General features: G+C 39.6%; 1 pseudogene; it reads left to right on the top strand.

The window, feature by feature from the left end:
• Positions 1-8,598: 8,598 nt before the first annotated feature.
• LOC109395962 (activated RNA polymerase II transcriptional coactivator p15 pseudogene) lies at positions 8,599-9,004 on the top strand (annotated as a pseudogene).
• The last annotated feature ends 250 nt before the right edge of the window (positions 9,005-9,254 follow it).

Here is a 9,254-nt window from a genome sequence, read left to right as displayed (position 1 = left end):
TTAATCCATTTACATTTAATGTAATTACTAATAAGGTGAGCTTTAGATTTTGCTATTTGTTTTCTGTATGTTTTATTTTTTAAATAATTTTTTTATTTTTCAATTACAGTTGACATATCACATTATGTTAGTTTTAGGTATACAATATAGTGATTAGACATTTATGTAACTTACAGTGTGATCAATCCAATAAATGTAGGAGCCATCTGACACCATACATAGTTATTACATTATTGACTACATTTTTTATGCTATACGTTGCATTTCCATGACTATTTTGTAACAACCAATTTGTACCACTTAATCCCTTCCCCCCCCTTCATCCATTCCCCCAAGCCCCTTCCATTTGGCAACTATCAAAATGCTCCCTGTATCTATGAGTTTCTTTCTGTTTTGTTTGTTCATTTATTTTGTTCTTTAGATTCCACATAAGTGAAATCACATGGCATTTGTCTTTCTCTGACTTGCTCCACTCAGCGTAATAGCCTAGGGTCCATCCATGTTCTTTCAGATGGCAAGATTTCATTCTTTTTTTTTTTTCCAATCTCTACAAAATCTGTTATTATATTTTGTTCAGGATTACAAGCTACCAGGAGGTCAACAACACAACAACAAGTATGAAATAGAGGAAAAATGGGCCAAGCTGTTGAACGTTACCAGCTCATCTGAGGGGTAAAAGGCTCCAGCCTTTCGGGCAATCTGAAGCAGGGTGAGGAAACAACCAGGCATTGGTCCTTTTGGTCTGCAGAGTAAACCTCACCCTCCTACAGGAGGACAAAGTTGAGAAAGTGGGAAGGTTTCTTTCTTTCTTTCTTTTTTAATGTCTGAGTAATATTCCATTCTACGTATGCACCACCTCTTTATCCGTTCATCCATCGATGGACACCCAGGTTCCCTCCATATCTTCGCTATTGTAAATGATGCTGCAATGAACATATAGATGCATATGTCCCTTTGAAGTAGTGTTTTGAGTTTTTTCAGATAAATACCATGAAGTGGGACTACTAGGTCCTTCTTTGTCTCTTTTTATAGCCTTTGATTTAAAGTCTATTTTGTCTGATATAAGTATTGCTACTTAAGCTTTTATACATTCCCGTTTTCATGAAATATCTTTTTCATCCCTTACTTTCAGTCTATGTGTATCTTTTGATCTGAAGTGAGTCTCTTGTAGGCAACATATGCAAGGGTCCTGTTTTCTTATCCATTCAGCCACCCTGTGTCTTTTGATTGAAGCATTTAATCCATTTACATTAAAAGTGATTGTTAATAGATATGTAGCTATTGCCATTTTATTATTCACATTTTAATCTTTTCTTCTTTTTCTTAAAGTCCTTCTAAAATTTCTTATAATACTGAATTTGTTGTGATGAACTCCTTTAGCTTTTTCTTGTCTGGGAAGCTCTTTCTCTGTCCTTTGGTTATAAATGACAGCCTTGCTGGGTAGAGTAATCTTGGTTGTAGGTCCTTACTTTTTATCAATTTGAATATTTTATGCCAATCTTTTCTGGCCTGCAAAGTTTCTGTTGAAAAATCAGCTGACAGTCTTATGGGAGCTCTGCCTTTCTCTTGCTGCTTTTAAGATTTTCTGTTTGTCTTTAACCTTTGGCATTTAATTACGATGTGTCTTTGGGTTCATCTTGTTTGGGACTCTCTGCACTTCTTTGGCTTATATGTCTATTTCCTTTGCCAGATTAGGGAAGTTTTCTAGCATTATTTCTTCAAATAGGTTTTCAATTTCTTGTTCTCTCTCTTCTACACTTTATATTATCCCAGAGGCCCGATAAACTAGCCTCAACTTTTTGGATTCTTTTTTCTTTATGCTGTCCTGATAGGGTGCTTTCTGATACCATAGCTTCTAAATTGCTGATTCGATTCTCTGCTTCATTTAATCTGTTGATTTGCTCTAATGTATTCTTTATTTCAGTTATTGTATGATTCATTTCTGTCTGGTTCTTTTTTATGTTTTCCATCTCCATTTTTATGTTTCCTATCTCTTTCTTGAAGTTATTTCTGAGATCATTGAGCATCCTTACAGCCAGTGTTTTGAACTCTGCATCCATTAGGCTGCTTGTCTCCATTTTTTCCAGTTTTTTTTCTGGAGCTGTGTTCTATTCTTTCATTTGGGATATGTTTCTTTGTCTCCCCATTGTGGTTGCCTCCCTATATTTGTTTCTGTATATTAGATAGAGATGCCAAGTCTCCTGGTCTTGGTAGAGTGGCCTTATGTAGTAGGCGTGCTGTGGAGCCCATTGGTGCCTGGTGCAGTCTCCCTGATTGCCTGAGCCGGGTGCTCCAGATGTGTCCCTTGTGTGGGTTGTGTGTGTCCTCCTGTTGTAGTTGAGCCTTGGTTGCTGTTTGCACATCAATGGGAAGGATTAACTCTTAGGCTGATTGGTGAGGACTGGCCATGACTACAGTGAAGGAGCTGTTGTGCAGTGGCTGACCCTACAGAGCAGGATTTGCTTTAGCAGGGCTCTGGTGCCTGCTCAGTCCATTCTTTGAATATGTTATTTTCAGAGACAGCCAGGTGATTCTCCAGCTTGGTCTAAAGCTGACTATCAGGCATGTCAGCTCCAAGGCCTCCTGGGAGGGGCCTCACTCTAGGCCAAGTTCAGTTGCAGCCTGTGCCCTACCCAGGACCACCTGAAATGAGCCACAAAGCAATCTGCAGATGTCTGCCACCCACGCTGGGCTTGGAGGTACCTGGGAGAGGCTAAGCCTTTGAACCAACGCTGGCTTTCTCTAGTTCTGGGCTTGGGGGTGACTTAGCAAGAGATACAGGGCATGCTGAGAACAGGTGCTGCTTGTTTGAGGTTTGTGAATCTTTGGGAGATTTTAGGAAAATCCACAGCATGAGCCAGGACAGGCTGTTTGTATGGAAAAGACACTGGAAGTGACTTGGTTGTGCTCACAAGTTGGATAGAGCAGCACCTCAAGGAATCACTAAGGTGGAGTGAAAAGTGTTAGCCATGTTAATGGAGACTCAGATATGGAGGATGCATCCGTCTGCACACTGCGAGGCAGGGAGGGCTTAAAAAAGAAACAATGGCTTCTGCCAGCATTTCTGTCTGTGAGAAAGCTGCCCCTCCTGCCTCGCCCTGCAGCCGGACAATTCAGTTCCTCCCCGTGTGTCCCTGGCACCTTTCACATTGTTGCCCCTGTGCTGGAGCTCAGAGTGAATGAGTCCACCAGCAAGTAAGTCCATGCACAGGCCCTTTAAGAAGAACGCCTAGGACTCCAGCCGCCCTCTACCTCACTCCGCCATCATCTCCGCTGGTTTTCACAGCCAAAAGTTGTGGTGACTTCTCTTCCCAGCACTGGAACCCTGTGCTGGGGAGCCTAGTATGGGGCTGGGACCCCTCCCTCCTCAGGTGGGACTACCAAAACCAAGATATTCCTCCTATTTTTTAACCACCACACATGGGTATGCGGCCAGCCCATTCCATGTCTCTGCCCCTCTTACCTAGCTTCTCTGTATGTCCTTAGCTGTAGGACTTCTGTTCAGCTAGACTTCAGTGATTTTCAGTGATGGCAGTTCTGTAGTTTAGTTGTAATTTTGATGTGGTCATGAGAGGATGGCAAGCACAGCATCACTTACCTACTCCACCATATTTACCAGAAATCCTGTTTTCTGCCTGACTTTTGTTTCTTTCTTTCTCCATTACTATCTATTTTGAATTAAATAAGTATTTTCTACTATAACATTTTAATTCTACTATAACATATTAATTCTCATATATATATGAGAATTTATTTAGTGGTTCTCATGAAGATTACAATTAACATCTTCACTTATATATAACTAACACAGTTCAGATTAATACCAACTTAATTTCAATAGTATATAAAATTTGATCCTATATAGCTCTATTCCCTCCCCCTTCCATTGTGCTGTTTTGCCATACAAATTACATCATTACACATTGTGTGCCCATCAACACAAATATATAATTAATGCTTTATGAAGTTGATTTTAAAACCTATAGAGAAAAAAAGAGTTATGAACAAGAATATGTGTTGTTGTCTTTTATGTTTACCTATCTAGTTACTTTTACCAGTTTTCTTAATTTTTTCATGTAGATTTTGAGTTACTATTTAGTGTCCTTTTATTTCAGCTAAAGAACCATTTTTAGTAAACCTTGTAAGATAGGTCTGATAAATCCTCTGTTTTGGTGTATCTGGAAATCTCTTCATTTCTTCTTTATTTTTGAAGGACAGCTTTACTAAACATAGAATTTTCAGTCGGCAGGGTTTGTTTGTTTGTTTGTTTTTCAGCATTTTTGAATATGTCATCCCTCTGCCTTCAATCCTCCATAGTTTCTAATGAGAAATCATCTGTTAATCTTATTGAGGATTCCCGTATGTGATGAGTCGCTTCTCTCCTGCTAATTTCAAAATTCTCTCTTTGGCTTTGAGTTTCAACAGTTTCATTATGATTATCTAGGTGTGAATATCTTTGAGTTTACCCTGCTTCAAGTACAAGAATAATGTTATTCATCAAATTTGGGGAGTTTTTACTCATTATTTCTTCAAGTATTCTTTCTGTCCCTCTCTCTCCTCTCTCCTTCTGGAACTCTGATTCTGTGTAGTATGCTAGTATTCTTAATGATGTACTACAGATCTCTGAGGCTTTGTTCATTCCCCTTCCTGTTCCTCACACTGGATAATCTCAATTGAACTATCTTCAAGTTTGCTGATTCTTTCTTTTGCCTACTCAAGTATGTTCTTGAGCCCCTCTAGTGAATTTTTCATTTCAATTATACTTTTCAATTTCAGAATTTCCATTTTGCACTCTCTTATAATTTGTATCTTTGTTGATATTCTCTTTTAGTGAGACATCATTCTCATACATTCACTTAGTTCTTCTTTTTCCAGTTTTTTAAGTTCATGCTTTTTAAATTGAGGTATAATTGGCATATAACATATTAGTTTCAGGTGTACAATATGATAATTTGATATTTGTATATACAGTTGTCCCCTGAACAACATGGGGTTGAGCTGTACAGGTCCACTTACCGGTATATACAGATTTTTAATTTTTTTCTTTAAATGTGACAACTCTGGAAATCAGGTTATCTCCCTCCCTGTAGTTTGTTATAATTGCTGTTTGCTGTTGTTTGTTTAGTGGCAATTCTGAACTAATTATGTGAAGTCTATATTCTTGTTGTGTGTGGCCATTGAAGTTTCTTCTTGATTGCTTAGTAGTCAGCTAATGATTTCACAGAAATTTTCTTAATCACTTGGAATCAATAAGCCCTTCATTCTTTGCCAAGGGGCTCTGTGTTCATGTTGGGGCATGCCTTCAAAAATCAGCCTGGCTGCTGACAACTCTGCCTTAGCTGTTACCCTCTCTTTACATGGAGCCTCAAGGTCAGTTAAAGGTAAAAACTTAGGAACTTCTCATGTCTTTCCTTAGCATGCATATAGCTCTGGGCATGCTCACCACCCTGCACATGCATATGGCCTTCTAGGTTACCAGAAATATGTCAGAGCTTTTTAAGACGCCTAAGACATCTCATTTGCCACCTTTTCCTTTTAAGGTTTATAGGTAGTCTATCATGCGTTCCAACTGCTATCCGCTGCTTCAGGAAGCCACAAAGTTAAACAAATTGCCTTTAATTGGTTTTCAAGAAATATCCCCATTCCCACCTGCACCAGGAAAAGGCTTTATGTATTAGGTGAACTCTGAAAAAGGTCAAATATAGATATTTTTACAAGTGGAGTGTTCCAGGGTGCCACTACACAGGTCAAATAATGATAATCTTGTGAGAATGAGGCTGTAAAGAAGTTCCAGCCCCATTCTGCTCCCTTCAGTGGTCATCATGCTGCTGGGTTTCACTGTGAGTGCAGTTAGTTTTCAAAGCTACTGCAGAGTGAAACAGCATGGGATGGCACTAGGGGCAAGTTAAAACACTAAAAATCTCAGAAGATTATGGGAATATGGCAGAGTAGGATGCACCAGTAATAGGTCTCCCTATATACACAAAAATTGCACTGGCAAAATTTGTCTGATGTAACTATTTTTTAACTCTGGAGTCTGTTGAAGGCTAGCAACTTCTAGGGGAATACATGAATGGTAAGTTATAGTTAATTTCTATTTCAGCTCTTATCAGAGTAGCAGTTACCCATCTCCTACCCCAACCATGTGGGAGGAAGCAAGTTTTCCTGGAGTAGCTACACACAGCCTATGGGAATTAGAGTGGGCAAAAAGGACTCTATCTTCCAAATATTGAGTATCTGCACAATGATTTCTGATTGCTGCTTCCGATCACAGGGATGCAAACAAAGAGGTAGGCAGCCTTTTTATTGCACCACCCTCAATTGTGGAAGCCCTCCATCTCTAGATCAAGTGACGTCCAAGAGGATTTAAAGGGCACTAGCACTTTACCCCTTATTTTTTCCCTTTTTCCCTTTTTGGGATCCAGATATTAAAGACTAGGGTATTAAAAAACAAATGCATACATCATAAAGTTTAGAAAGTGACTGCATATGCCCAGGGAAAGACTCAGAAAACACCTGAAAGACATTAAGTTAACACCACAGACTGATCCTCAGCACAAACAGGCTACAACAATAAAAAATAACAATAAATATCAAACCTTTTGGACGGGGGACATACAGATTTCCAAAGTTAATTCCACAGTATTTGACTCAAATGGCCAGTGTCCAACAAAATCTCACAGGCATACAAAGAAACAGGAAAGTATGGCCCATTCGAAGGGGAAAAAAATAATTAAGCAAGGTTTTTTGCTGTAAAAAACCTAGTGGCATATATATCAAAGTTTTAAAACAACCATCTTGAAGTTGCTCAAAGAACAAAAGAAACCTGTAGATAAAGTCAAGATAATTTACCTGTGAACAAACTGGAAATATCCATAAAGAGATTTAAAAACAAAAACCTAAAAAGAAACCAAAAAGAAATTCTAGAGCTAAAAGGAACCATAACTGAGGCCAGCCGAGTGACTCAGTTGGTTAAGAGCATGAGCTCTAAGCAACAGGGTCCCTGGTTCGATTTCCACATGGGTCAGTGAGGTGTGCCCGAGCTGAACTGCCACTGAGCTGGTGAAAGTGCATGCTCTTAGCAGCAAGGTTGCCGGTTCGACACCCGTATGGGATGGGGGCTGTGTCCCCCCCACAACTAAGATTGAACACGGCACCCTGAGCTGAGCAGCTGTGAGCTGCCGATGGGCAGCTGGATGGCTCAGTGTGCAACAAGGTTGCCGGTTCGACTCCCGCATGGGATGGTGGACTAACCCCCCACCCCCCAGCCCCGGCAACTAGATCGAAAGTGACGACTGGATTTAGAGCTGAGCTTGCGCCCTCCACAACTAAGATTAAAGGACAACAACTTGACTTGGAACTGATAGTTCCTGGAAAAACACAATGTTCCTCTTCTTCAATTCCCCAACATTGTTCCCCTCCCCAATTCCCCAATAAAAAGTCCTTAAAAAAAAAAAAAGGAACAAAACTAAAATTTAAAAATTCACTAGATGGATTCAAAGGCAGTCATGAGCAGGGAGAAGAAAGAATCAGCAAACTTCAAGATAAGACAATGAAAATTATTGAGCCTGAGGAACAGAAAGAAAAAAGATTAAAGTGAACAGAGCTTAAGGGACCCATGTGGCACCATTAAGTGAACCAACATACACATCATGAGAGTCCAGAAAAAGAAGTGAGAGAAAGGAGCAGAGATAATATTTGAAGAAATAATAACTGAAAACTTTCCAAATTTGATGGATGACATGAATATAAACATCCAAGAAGTCCAAGTTAGATGAACTCAGAGACACCCACCCCAAAACACATTATAATCATACTTTCAAAAATCAAAGACAAAGAGCAAATATTGGAAGCAGCAAGAGAGAAGTGAATCATCACATACAAGGGATCCTTAATAGGATTATGAGCAGATTTCTCATCAGAAGTTGTGAGGGCAGGGGAGAGTGGGCCAATATATTCAGTGTCAAATGGAAAAAAACTGTCAACCCGACACATACAGCTTACATAGAGGTTGCCTATACAAGACTACTTTTTGTACAACAAACAAGTGATATAGAGACCATATAGAGAAAGCTGGAGCGCCATAGAGCTCCCCAGGAACTGTGGGAATTCTCCAGGGTCAGAGGTGCTTTTGAGCACCACTGTTTATGTACCCCCTCCACCTCAATAGCTCTATCCAGATACTCTGGCTTGCCAGCAAAGTCGCCACAGCACGTTTCCAGGCACATCACCTGCACCCATATTGACTTTGAACAAAGGGAACAAACAGGATCAACAGGGCAATCCTCTAAGCCCCTGGCCTATCTGCCCAGAGCCACTCCACTTGAGTGGGCCAGGTCCTCAGACGCCATAGGCATCCACTCAGCTCCAATCAGCCTGCTGAAACCACCCAGCACACAGCTACATAAAGGTTGCTACTACACAGCTACTTCTTGAAGACTGGGAGAGAGACCTATATTGTCTAATTCATATTAACAAACATAGAAAGTCAAACAAAATGAAAAGACAGAAGAATATGTCTCAAATGAAGGAACAAGAAAAATCCCCAGGAGTTGCAAGTGAGCGAGCACAGAACTGTTAGGCTGCAGGAGCAGAGCAATGCCTAAATCAAAGGAACTTGTTTCTTCAAGTTCTTCTGGCAGCGATTCTAACAGTGAGGTTGACAAAAAGTTTACGAGGAAAAAGCAAGTTACTCCAGAAAAACCTGTAAAGAAGCAGAAGATTGGAGAAACTTCAAGAAGCCTGTCATCTTCTAAGCAGAGATGATAACATGTTTCAGATTGGGACAGTGAGGTACGTCAGTCAGCATGCAAGACTTTAAAGGGAAAGTCCTAATTAATATTGGAGGATATTGGATGGATCCCGAAGGTGAAATAAAACCAGGAAAAAAAGATATTTCTTTAAATTCTGAGTAATGAGCCAGCTGAAGGAACAGATTTCTGACATTGACAATGCAATAAGAAAACTGTTAAATCAGAACCATAGAAAACCTGTACTATCCTAGTTGTTTTAATCTGTCTTTTTACATTGGCTTTTGTTTTCTAAACATTGTTTTCCAAGCTATTGTATATGTGAATTGCAGAACAATTTGTAAGAAGACTACCTTTTTAAATGTACATTATTAAAAATGTTCTGAGTGAATAAATAGAAAAAGAAAAATCCCCAGAATGAAACCCTAAGGAAATGGAGATAAGTAATTGCCTGATAAAGAATTTTTTAAAAAATGGTCATAAGGATGCTCACCAAACTTGAAA

The sequence above is a fragment of the Hipposideros armiger genome, unplaced genomic scaffold (assembly GCF_001890085.2).
Source record: "Hipposideros armiger isolate ML-2016 unplaced genomic scaffold, ASM189008v1 scaffold_497, whole genome shotgun sequence".
In the NCBI taxonomy this organism is placed as follows: domain Eukaryota; kingdom Metazoa; phylum Chordata; class Mammalia; order Chiroptera; family Hipposideridae; genus Hipposideros; species Hipposideros armiger.
This window is presented reverse-complemented; position numbering and strand designations above follow the sequence as displayed.